We start from the raw sequence: 11,780 nt of genomic DNA, 5'->3' as shown, positions 1-11,780 counted from the left end.
TAGTGTGATGAAAACCATGGCATTGCCTGCATGTAGCCCAGCTGAGTTTGGCTCAGGAGGGGATATCATTTGATTTGGAAACCGATTTTCCACTGTGTTAGTTCGGCAAGAGAGAAAGGGAGTGCACACACACACACACACACACACACACACACACACAGACCATTTTTGCTCCCCTTACTCTTGCTACCTGCCTTTAAAGCTAGTAACTACTTTACTCTGGATCTGGATCTCATTCATCTGTCAGCAGATAAGGCTCCTTTATTTATTTACCTAAACACTTGGCTTCCAAGGACCTGGATTGTGATTTATTTACTCATTATTGTTCAGAGAAAATGTCTGACTCCGTGTTAGGTGCCGCGTCCCCAAAAAAACACTTGCTTGCTATCACGGTTTTGTTGTCAGTACATTGAATTTTCCCTACTTGATCACTTCTTTTCACATCCATCCTTGTCAGACCTGTGGAGCTAAAACAGAGCAATGCACAGTAGCTGGCCATTAAGCAGTGCGAATCTCACAACAGGACTGTGCATCAACGCCATTAAGCCTGTGACCGACTACCAAGAGCCAAGACAGCCTCATGGACTGCTGCCGGCCAGCATCTAGAGCAACGTTTCTCAAGTAGGGTGCTGGGGAGCCCTGGGGTGCCTCCAGATGCTTTGAAGGGTGTTGCAAGGTGTGGAGAGATAAGCAAGGTATGAGGAGATATGCAGAGTAGATAAATGCAGTCACAGGCCACAACCTATTAAGGATGGTACCTTGCACCGCAGATGTATCCAGGATTTAGTAAAGGGCATGGGTGCAGTATGTGAGACCATGAGGGTGTAGGGGGGAGGTCTGGACGGAGCCCCTGGGTCAGCAGGGGACTGCAGCAAGCTGGAGGTGGAGGCGGCATTTTTCACCGCTGATACTACTTGGGCATTAAGCTGCACAAGGGCTGGAGGACTTCTAAACCTCTTTGGTAACTGAGGAAGGATGGTGTCTCCAGATCTTCCACTTGTTTCCTGGTGCCAGCATACAAGTCAGCTGCTCTTTTCCAGGTTTGGACTTTCCATCAGCTTTGCAGCATCCATGCAATGTCTACCATCACGTCTGGAACAAGAGATGCATTTGAGTGAAACCTGCACCTTGTTGGTGGAAGACCTCACACGTTCCCGTCACCAAGTGCCCTCACCAGGTTTTCCTGGCTTTTCTGTTCAATCACTGTATGAGCACAGGTATATCCCTTCCTCTGCCTCAGTTTCGTCCTCTGGTTAAGTGTCCTCACTTCCAGGACGGTCACGAGACGAAGCTCATTAGGATTTCCCATTAGTTTCATTTGCATGAGGGCCGTCAAGTTGAGCCTCTTGAATGAACAGCAAAATCAAACACGCTTTATCCAACTCATACTGACCATAGCCCAGACACCCTTGCTACCATTTAAGAGAGACTTTATCTTGTTTCAGTTTAACTCACTTAGGAGGCAGTTCAAACTGAGCCAAACAAGGTCTCAGTTGTAATAAGAGTGTCCACATAACAGTTTGCATCAGTTTTACATTTGACTTAAGTGAAATGGGTGCAAATTTCTCATGCAGACAAGGCCTAACCCTCCTTTTTTGCTCTGGCAGCATGAAGAAGTCTTAGAATGAAAGTACATTTCTTTGGAAATGAATGGACACAAAGCACTGATGTCTGGAAGTACCGGAGACTTAACAAGTGTGTGCTGCTAATACTGCAATACAGCTGAATATTTAAGCCACACCTACTTGTACGTATTGTATCGGTATAAATTATTTTGGTTAGGGGTGCATTTTTCCCAAGAAATACTTAGCACCTAAAATCAGCGCAACCTTTAGTGTGGACAGAGTTATGCCCATATAAAACAGGTCTTCTTTATAATGTGCATCTCACACGTGCGCGCACACACACTTTCATACATTAGAGGGAGAGAATATAAAGAAGCCATTTTTATACTGGTATAGCAGTATGAGCTATACAAGGTCTAGTCCCCTTCCAACATGGTAACAGCTACCTTTATACTGGTATAATTCAGATATATCCACACTAGGAGAAGGTTGCATAACTTTAACCATATGGGAATAATATAGTTTTTGAGCTCAGACAAAGTCCAGTTACCTGTGAGGGACTGTATAGAAAGACTGCAAATAGAAGTCCTAATGACTTGAGATCACATGGGGAGAGATGGAGAGTTTTCATGGGCAGGTTTGCTGGCTGGGGGGCTGTTTTGTGAAGATAAGCTTGGTTCAGACCTAGACAACACCAGAGCTAGCAAGCTGTCTTGATGATTTTGTCTTGAACCTGCCTCATCCAGGGAACCACCAGCAGCACACTCACCTTTGTGGCGTAGCGGGTAAGAGAGCTGCTCACCGGTGGACCTGGAGATGTTTCTCTTTTTCCACTTCACTGGCGGGGTCAGGAAGGCACCTCCCTCTGGGCCTATCTCGCCGCACAGAGGAACTAGCAGCCACTTTTTAGCTCTATCCGTAGTTACCTGATCTCGGATGAAAAGAAGCTGTGAGCTCTTGATGAATGCTCTGCTGAGACAACGTCTGGGGGCCTGCCCTCAGGTGCGAAGATGAGATCCTTCCCCAGATACCCTGCAAAAAAAACACGCTTCCCCATTAGATCGCAATGAAGGAGGTTTGCCTTTGATGAGGTCCCCTTGTCAGCATCGGGAAGGAAAAAAGCAAAGTGTCCGGTGAGCTAACATGCAGACTCACGCTTCCCCATGGCATCTTGCCCTTGGGACTTAACCTCTTCTGGGAAGACCCCTCTTGCAGGCAGGTTTCCATATTCGGGTTGCTAAGACAGCTGGTGAAAGGCAGGGGCAGATCCGGGGAGGTGCGGTCGCTCTTCTCCCTTCTCGGGAGCCACTCCTGACCCATGCACGCTGCAAGGAGCAGCTGTGCTTGAGCCTGGCTCCCCAGAGGGACAGCGCCAGGTTCCTCTTTGCAACATCTGTTCCAGCCCAGCCAGGAGGCGAAGCAGGCAGAGGACAGGCGCTGGGAGAGAGGGAACCGCATTGCTGCCACTGTCCCCCGATAAGCCTAGCTCCCTGTGCAGCCAGGGACAGCAGCCGCGGCGTCCGGTGGGTTGTCCCCTCCTTCTGATGGGACCTTATTCAGAGACGCTGAGCTCCAACAGCTCCCACGGACTTACCCCTCTGGAGAACCTGCATCTCATGCCTCCAACATCTTTACCTCTGCTGATGAGGTTCAGCTCCAGCTGTAGAAAGATCATGGCACTTAATGCAACTCTTCCTTCACATTTCTGGCATGGGGTTGCAGAGCCATTTCCAGTGTCCTTGCAGAGTGACCGCTTATCAGGCCCTCACTTCTTGGGGTCTTACTATTTTGGACTTTGCTGCCTGCAGGATTGATATGGGAGCATTAATTCAGATGCACGTACCCATAAAAAGCCGCTTTGATCTGAGAGAGGAGTTAGTGTGCGGATCAAGTTTGCTTTTGACTATGTTAATAGCTATTACTATTGGCTACAAAACTTTTAAATTGTTAAGCTGCTTTTTAAGCCAACCTTCAGACTCTTTCACAGAGCAAAGGAACCAAACATCGACGCAGCAAAGGAAAGGCCCAAACATGCAAATGCAAAGGTCTGCCTTCATTTTTAGTCTTGCATCAGGAGCTAAAGTCTGTTAAGAAAACTCCCTATCCAGCTTGTTCTAGTTCTTGAGCATTTATTAAAGAATATGCAATGAATCATATATTACTGGATATTGGGTGTAACTTCACAAAGCTCCTTAAACGCGAGACAAAAAGTATTCTGCTGGTCAAAAGCAAGGTTTCAGAACCGGGCTGAGGTTCACGTAAGAGTATTTCATACAGGCGTTTGAGGCCCAGAGGCCAGTATTTGTCCTGTGTTTCTCATTCCCTTTACAACTGTAAAAACACCCAGCTCAAAGTGTTTTTTGCTTTCGCAAACACAGCCAGAATGCAAGATGCATCTTTAATTGTTTTAATGGAGCCACAAAGCATTGCATTAGACAGCTTTTTCCTAGTTCACAAAGGTCATATTGACATGTCCAGAGTGGTATTTCCTTGTTTTCCAGATAAGATAAAACAGAGGGGAAGTGTTCAGTTCCAGGTGAGTGGAAGAGGCATAAGACCTGGGGAGAAGATAACAGTGTTTGGTGCAGGTGGGAGTTTGTCATGCACGCTTTCCACTCCATTTGCACCCAAGCTTCAACTGCACAGTATTTCTGTGTGTGGAATCAGCCTCTTCTGGGCGCTCACCTTTTACTCCTGGGATAGAGCACACACAAATGGGAGAGTTAAGTAGGTGGAAGGAAGGAGCTGATGTTCCTTCTCAAATATCACAGTTATCACATGCGCTATTCCCCCCTACTCCCCCTGCCCTGGGAACCCATCACATTGAGAGGTCAAATTAAAGCAAAGTGCAGGCTCCTCTACTTCTGGTAATGCTTTTCTCCCTCCGGCCTTGGAAGAGATGCCAGGCAGCCGGGCACAGGGTATGTTGCACTTGCAGATTTTGATGGGCTCTCAATAATTCAATGCAGCTTTTTAAAAATCAGCACACATACAGATTCCCTGTCTTCTGGCTCATATTCTTACCGGTTCATTTAATCCCGTGCACATAATGACCATGACTAGCAGGGACCAGCCACAGTCTTAAGGATGCTTCCTCCTATCCCACCCGAATGCTGCTAATCAATACTCCAGGTTCCTGGGGTTACCTTGGTCCAGATCCCCCCTTCTCACTAGGAGCAATTGTTCTTATGCCTTTTGTGCAGCTTATTGAGGGGCAGAAAGGCTCTTTCAGTCTTTTGCTTTAGATTTTCTCACCAACACCAGGCAGCTAGGCTCAATCTGGAGTCTGCAGCTAATTGCACACCCATTAGAGCTGGTCCTGGCCTGGAAGAGGTTTCTTGTGGCTTTGGCAATGGGTCTTGAAGGTGAATATGGCTTTTACTCCAGGATTTAGGGCCAGATCTTTAGCTGGTGTCATAGTGTCCGCTGGTGTGCTGTAAAAATCCTTCCTTCAAGAACATAGTATTTCCGTAATGGTCACACCAGCAATACAGAAGCAATACAACTGTATCAGAAGAGACACGGCTCCGTGTTTATGCATCCAGATATCACATCAGTCCTTAGGCTACAGCATCAAACGGCAGGCTTGTCTTCACCTGTGCCCATTTGAAGCCACTGCTTCCAAGGAGAAAGTGCCCCTTCTTCTGTCCCTATGTTCTCTGTTTCAGATGTGTGGCTTTCCAGGTAACGGCGCCGACACACACATGCCTCGCGTGTGCACAGCTCGCCGAGTGATCCAGATCACTCTGAATCACTGACCAGTCTCCATTATTGACATCGCTGATGACTGCATCAAATGACATAGTGATGAGGACCCATCCTCAATAGAAACAGCCACTCAGTGAGAATTGCACATGGAGAATTACATTATTGTCATTGCTATTATTATTATTATCATCCCTCCCTATCCAGAAAGTCTCACAGTGGCTTACAACAGCTGACAAACAACCCCCATAGACACCCTGAAGTCTTAAAACACCACCCCCGCATTACTTACCTGCTTTTTATTTCATGTTATGTGTTCCTAGTTGATATGTTATGATTCTGGTCTCTTAATCAAGATGCTATGTGGTACCACGTCCAACGGATGACACGGCCCAAGTACGTCGCATCAGTTCTGTCTGTTTTAAACATGCTTGCAATCTTATAAAAAAGTTAGTTTGACAGGGTTTTTTTTTCTTTTATAAAGCAGCTGACTTAAATTATATTACCTTTCTTATATTTTATTATTATCTTCTCTTGTCTTCAGTGAAAGCTAAGGCAATTGACTCCAGCTAAGGAACTAGCACTTGGCAAGGTACTGCCTAAAGCAACGGTTCTCATAGTTTCATAGTTTCTAGGGTCAGAAGGGACCTGAACAAATCATCAAGTCTGACCCCCTGCCCTGGGCAGGACTGAGTGCTGGGACCATAATACCTCAGCCAGATATCTATCCAACCTCCTCTTGAAGACTCCCAAGGTAGGGGAGACCACCACCTCCCTTGGGAGCCCATTCTCAACTTCATTAGACTCAAGGCACCCCTTGGAAAATGCCAACTCCTAACTTCCACTCATTTTTTAACTACAGAAAAATATGAGAGCAATTCTTCTGTTGCAAAGGAATCCAGAAGATCACAACAGATCAGAAGGTTTTCAACACTACGGATCCCTATTTGAAATCTCTGGGTTTATCCAGTTTACACCTAACAGTGCAAATACTGCATGGAAAAAAAAAAAACCCTCTATAAGCTGGTAAGAAAATTGTAGTGTATAGCAGGGTGACATAAGGGAGATTAATTATATTATGAGATTTTATTATATTGCAATATTTCCCTCTATTCTTTATATCTTATTTTAAAACCTTGAAACTTAATTACTACTCCCATAAATAGTAAATGTGGGAGAAATATTAATTACTGTGACTAGCTATTGTTCTTCTTCACCAAAATAAGAAATCTAGGTTATATTTTGTACATGCTGTTGAGAATGAAAACAATTGTTGGCTTGAAAAACATTTAAATATATATATATAACTCTGGGGCTATTTTTAAGTATATATTTTGTACTTGTGGTTGAGAATTGTTGGCTTGAAAAAATGATATTATAATGCACACACACACACACACACACACACACACACAGATAGATAGATAGATACACACACGCATTTTTCCCCCAAGCCAACAATTTTCAAAAGCATGTACTATAGATAAATAAATAAATATGTACTAAATATATATATTTATTAGATAAATAAATAAACAAATATGTACTATATAAATAAATAAATAAATATGTACTCATATATATATATATATATATATAAATAACCCCAGGACTTTAGTGAAAACAAAACAAAACAAAAAACCCTTATTATGACTAGTAGGTATTACAGTTGTACAATGTGTGTGTGTGTATATATATTATGACAGTCTTTTGAAATGGCAGAATACTTACCAGGCAACATACATTTTTAATGTGATATTTTGGGGGAGCACAAAATGCATTTAGCACCTCTGCAGAACATGTAATTTAAACAACATTTACTCTGAATGGAAATGCAGATATTACACTCTCTTTCCCCCGCACCACACATGCACAAAAGGAAATGCGGTGAGAAAATTACTTTAATATTGATATTTTTCCTGTAATATAGTCCTTGTTACTGAGCCAGGACAGGGAGCACGGCAGCACATTACTGCCAATGGAGGGTGAGCAGAGACTGGTGTTTAACTTTGTGCCGTGCTTTGTAAACCACGAGGATGGAGCCACGAACTGAAACCGGGGACCTCTGTGCCTAGTGAAGGGAGAAGAGGCTGGCCAGGTCCGTTGTACTGGAGTAGCCCCGCGCGCAGGATTTTGCTTGTCCCCTGGGGCCGTGCACACAACTCTCAGGTATCCCTCCTTCCTCTGCTGCCAGTTTTCTCCGGGATAAAATGGGGAAAGCAGTAAATACTTTATTTGGGGCTAATAATGTATTGTGGGTCTAGATGAGAAGGCAGTGAGGATGCCCCCCACACCAACCTACTAGCCTACAAGTAGCGGGGAAGGGAGTCAAGGCTTCACCTATTCCCCACCCACCTTGTTGGGGAGAAGCAAGCAAGCAGTTCTAGGCAATTCCTTTATGCAATATTTGAGCTCAGTCCACAGCTGTCCCAAGACTATAGATTATTTCCCCCTAAATCTTCCTCTCCAGGAAGCCTCTGTTGGTTCATTGACAGAGGCGTTAATTCACTTTGACTCTGCCATTGTCACATGGCAATGCAGCTCATCGGTTTAGACAATTTAGAAGTCTAGAAACTGCTCTAAATTATGGCAGCCAGGGTTACTGGAGCACAATATACCTCTCCAGGGCACTTTCAGTCCTGCTCCACTCGAGATTGTCCCCTTCAGGTGAGGGGCAGAGGTGCAGGTGGCACAGGACAGATCACCGCTATATATAAGCACAGGTTTTGGAAGAGGGGGATAGTCCATCAGAGCAAACAAGAGAAAAGAAAGCCTCTCATCTGCTTCAGTGACACCCACAAACACCTTACGCATATCAGGAATTTCAATACACACCTTTCTAAATTTGATAATGCCTGGCAATAATCTTCCCAAAACATGCTTTGCTTCCTTGGGTTTTTCCAAAGTATGCTCCCATAATTAGATTTCCCTAAATAAAAATACAATAATATTATTGTATAAGAATGTCCTATTACCGTACAAATATATTTAATCAAAGTAATAGTCAGATCTAAGGCTTCTGAGTGCCACAATTGCTCCTTTTCCCCTCCTTCTAGTCATAATTCTCCCAATGTTTTATTATACAACGTGGATTATTCGATACGATAGGCACGAAACAGGGTGTTTCCAGTTTATGCTTCCAGCAACACTGAAAATGTGCTCCAAGTCCCTATTATTATACGGGGTAGAACTAAGGAAGAGAAAGAGTGGATCTGCCAAAAATGAAGTTGTTTAAAAGGCCTCTACATTCAATTATAAAACATATAAAACCAGGAATCACTGTCTATGCACAATTGCACCCCTGCATAATAATGCAAGGCTTTAAGTATTGCTCCATTTGCCTCTGCAGTACTTTGAGGACAACTCTTCTGTAATACTGTATAAGAAATAGGAATGTGCACTCATCTGGATGGTGCTGAGCTCCCCTGGGATATGCTGATGGCAAGAACCACTTTATAAGACCTAGAGAGAAGCAGTTAAGCAGGCATCAGACAAAGTAGGCTGTCCTCTACAAAAGCTTAGGCCTCTCTGAACCAGCTAGTTCTTAAAAACAAGGCAGGGCAGGGCAGCATCTTAGAGACTAAGTATTATCATATACAGATATGCACACTAACACCCGTTCGCTCCTATCTATTTTCTTCAAAACCTTAAACCTAGATTTGTATAGCATAGGTTATATATACTCAGCCTGTTGGACTGGGAAAGCTCTCCCCCCTTTATTCAGCACATTCGCGGTCAAATAATAGTTTCTTTAAATTCTCTGTGCACATAGGAGCAATCATAACCCTATTGAAACCCACGTCTCCTCCCACAGACTTCAGCTGGAGCAAGATCGAGCATTGTGCTCCCTAGGTGTTCCTCCTTGCCAGCACTCTGGCAACAGTCTTGGCTCACAAAAAAATAAGACCCTAGTTCTTTTGATAGATATGTAATATAGCTATAGATGTAATATAGATATAGCATATAACAACAGTAGTAGTAATATTATTACAGTAAGAATAACAATAACAATAGTCATATATTGTATTATATTGTGCGCGCGCGCATGTGTATACACACACGTATACATGTACATCTACAAATGCATACGCACGCTACTCCGTCTATTTTATCAGCAACAGATTTGAAGCCGTTTCTGCAGCTACGGTTGAGTCAGCAGTCCTTGCTCATGGCTTGGTATTTTCCAGGAACAAATTCTCTTTTATGTGCCGTTCTGGGATGTATTTAAGGAGGAGCAGGATGGCATGACCTGCAAGCCTTGTATAGGAGACTATCTGGGTCAGCTAATAGCATGGTGTAAAGTGCCCCTGGAATGTAGATGAAGTATTGTTGCCAACCCATATTATTCTCTATATCATGCATTTCAATGAGTCTAACGTCTACAGACAGTCTTAAAGTGGATGCTGTCACTACACTAATGCCTCCTTTGCTTACAAATTCAGTTTGAATTTGCTCAGTCAAGGGAAGAAGATACCTAATAAGGGCAACATTTGACTTCATTCTGCATTATTGCCACTCGCTCTCCAAGTGACCAGTTCAAATGGAGGAGCTTAATAAAACTTTTTGGAATACTTTAGCACATGAATACAAGAAAAAGCAGCTGCTTCTCCTGTATTTCATGCCAGAATTTTTTTTTCCTAAGGAGGGCTGGAATAGATCCTATTGAATTTCCACTGAACTCGGCAGGGAAGGACTGCAAGAAGAGCCCTTAAATCTTCTTGTTTCTTTGCAAAAAAAAAACAAAAACCCAACCCCTGAAGCAAATACCGTGCAGACTTCCAGTAAGTTATGAGCTTCTGCTTTGCCTGATGCCATTTGACGTTGTTTCCTTCTTGCTGCTGAATCATGAGCTTCTAAACACACATTTTAAGTGCTTCACCTACTACTTTCACACACTTGCTGATTCACGCAGGAAGTCGTTAGCAACGACCAGAGTACAGAGATGTGATGTCGGCAACAGCACATCAGGAGAGCGTAGATGATTGCATTCGGGGAAGTCTCTGTGTTTTCGCAGGGACCCTACAAACCCTGGAGGGAGCACCCGGTAGGCAATATTAACCTGGCCAAAGTTTTAAGGGCAAAATTCTGCGGTGAACAACACCCTCCCGACCTGTGCTGCCGGGGAGGCACTCTGCCTTGCGTCTGTGCAGTCCTAATGACTCGAGCTGGAAAATTTGACTTTGAAAAGACGTAAACCCACAAGTTACAGTTTTCACTATCCTTCATTGTTCATACAGGGGCCCATTGGGTCCATCAAAGCAAGCAGGCAGGCAGATTTTCAAAGGCATGGAGCTTCTATAATGTCCCAGCTCCTGGCTCATGCAGCATCTCTAACCCACAAGCCCCTCCAGTATTGCTCATGGCCACAGGAAACTGTTTTTTTCCCCCCAATGGATACATATCCTCAGGTTCACAGAGCAGGCCAAGGACAATACTGCCAGCTCGCTATGGGTACCCAAGAGCCGGCAGAGGTTGGAAGGTCTCATTGGCCTTCACAACAGGTTCCAGCTGCTCAGTGCTTCTTAAAGATGCAACCCCTTCATTTATATCCCCAGGTGTGGGCATATCAGGTGTGAAGCAACTGGTTTTGGCCCTTGCGTGTATTGATTTGGGAAACAACCCATGTATGAAACAATTATGCTCGATCCTGCAAAATGACCAGAGCACTGCTAAATACGTGCCCTGCTTTTTCCACAGTGCCCTACTTTTTTCACAGCACTTGTTTTTGACTGGCCATGCTTCACCTTCCCAACAAGGAAGAGCTCCCATTGCAATGGGTTTGCATGCAACAAAGCATAAGGCCACTGGAAAGTCTCTCTTTTAGGCCAGGGATAGATTGTCAAGCTCATGGAGACCGAGCCTCTTCCATCCCACCATAGAGGGACCCCAACCTGACCCAAAACCTCTTTGCAGAAAATCGCTTTGGTACAGCCATTTTTTTTCAGAGGTGTAATTACATCTGGCTTTTGCCCGTTATAGCCCCTGCTTGCCAGGAATGCAAACTTGCTTGTTCCCTAAGATCCTACAACAACTAAGCAAAAGTTTAGTTTGATGAATGATGCCATCATCTTTAAGACCTTGTGAGGTCTTCTACTTCAATCTTCTGCTCAAGGCAAGACCCATCCCAGCCAAGTGCTGTATTCAGAAATCTGTATCCCAAGCGCCAAGTTTCAGAAACATTGTACAGCTCCTTGCACCTAGCACAAATGCATCCTGGCTAGGGCTCCCAGGACCAAAAACACTATTATTATTCTGCTTGGAGGTATCTAGTCCATAGCCATTTTTAAACGACTTGTTAATAAAGTGATTTGATGATTAAAAAAAAAAAATTACAGTTTGATTCATCTCGTCTCCTCCATTCAGGCAACTTAGTTCACTTTCTGAGCATTTCCCCTTCGAGCTGGGAAGAAGAGAATAAAAAGGAGCAGAAACATTCACCGTAACAATGAATTCCACATCTTAGCAAGGGATCGGGTTTGTGAACTCCACAACGTCGCCCAGCAAACATTG

At 44.1% G+C, this 11,780-nt stretch overlaps 1 long non-coding RNA gene across 1 annotated transcript in view; it reads right to left on the bottom strand.

Moving 5' to 3' along the window:
* Positions 1-8,013: 8,013 nt before the first annotated feature.
* Positions 8,014-11,780, bottom strand: part of LOC132252234 (uncharacterized) — a 38,358-nt gene continuing 34,591 nt past the window's right edge. Inside the window, exon 3 of the long non-coding RNA XR_009464133.1 lies at positions 8,014-8,199. This is a non-coding gene — a long non-coding RNA (uncharacterized LOC132252234). The remainder of the gene's footprint in view (positions 8,200-11,780) is intronic.

This window comes from Alligator mississippiensis, chromosome 8 (genome assembly GCF_030867095.1).
Source record: "Alligator mississippiensis isolate rAllMis1 chromosome 8, rAllMis1, whole genome shotgun sequence".
In the NCBI taxonomy this organism is placed as follows: Eukaryota; Metazoa; Chordata; order Crocodylia; family Alligatoridae; genus Alligator; species Alligator mississippiensis.
This window is presented reverse-complemented; position numbering and strand designations above follow the sequence as displayed.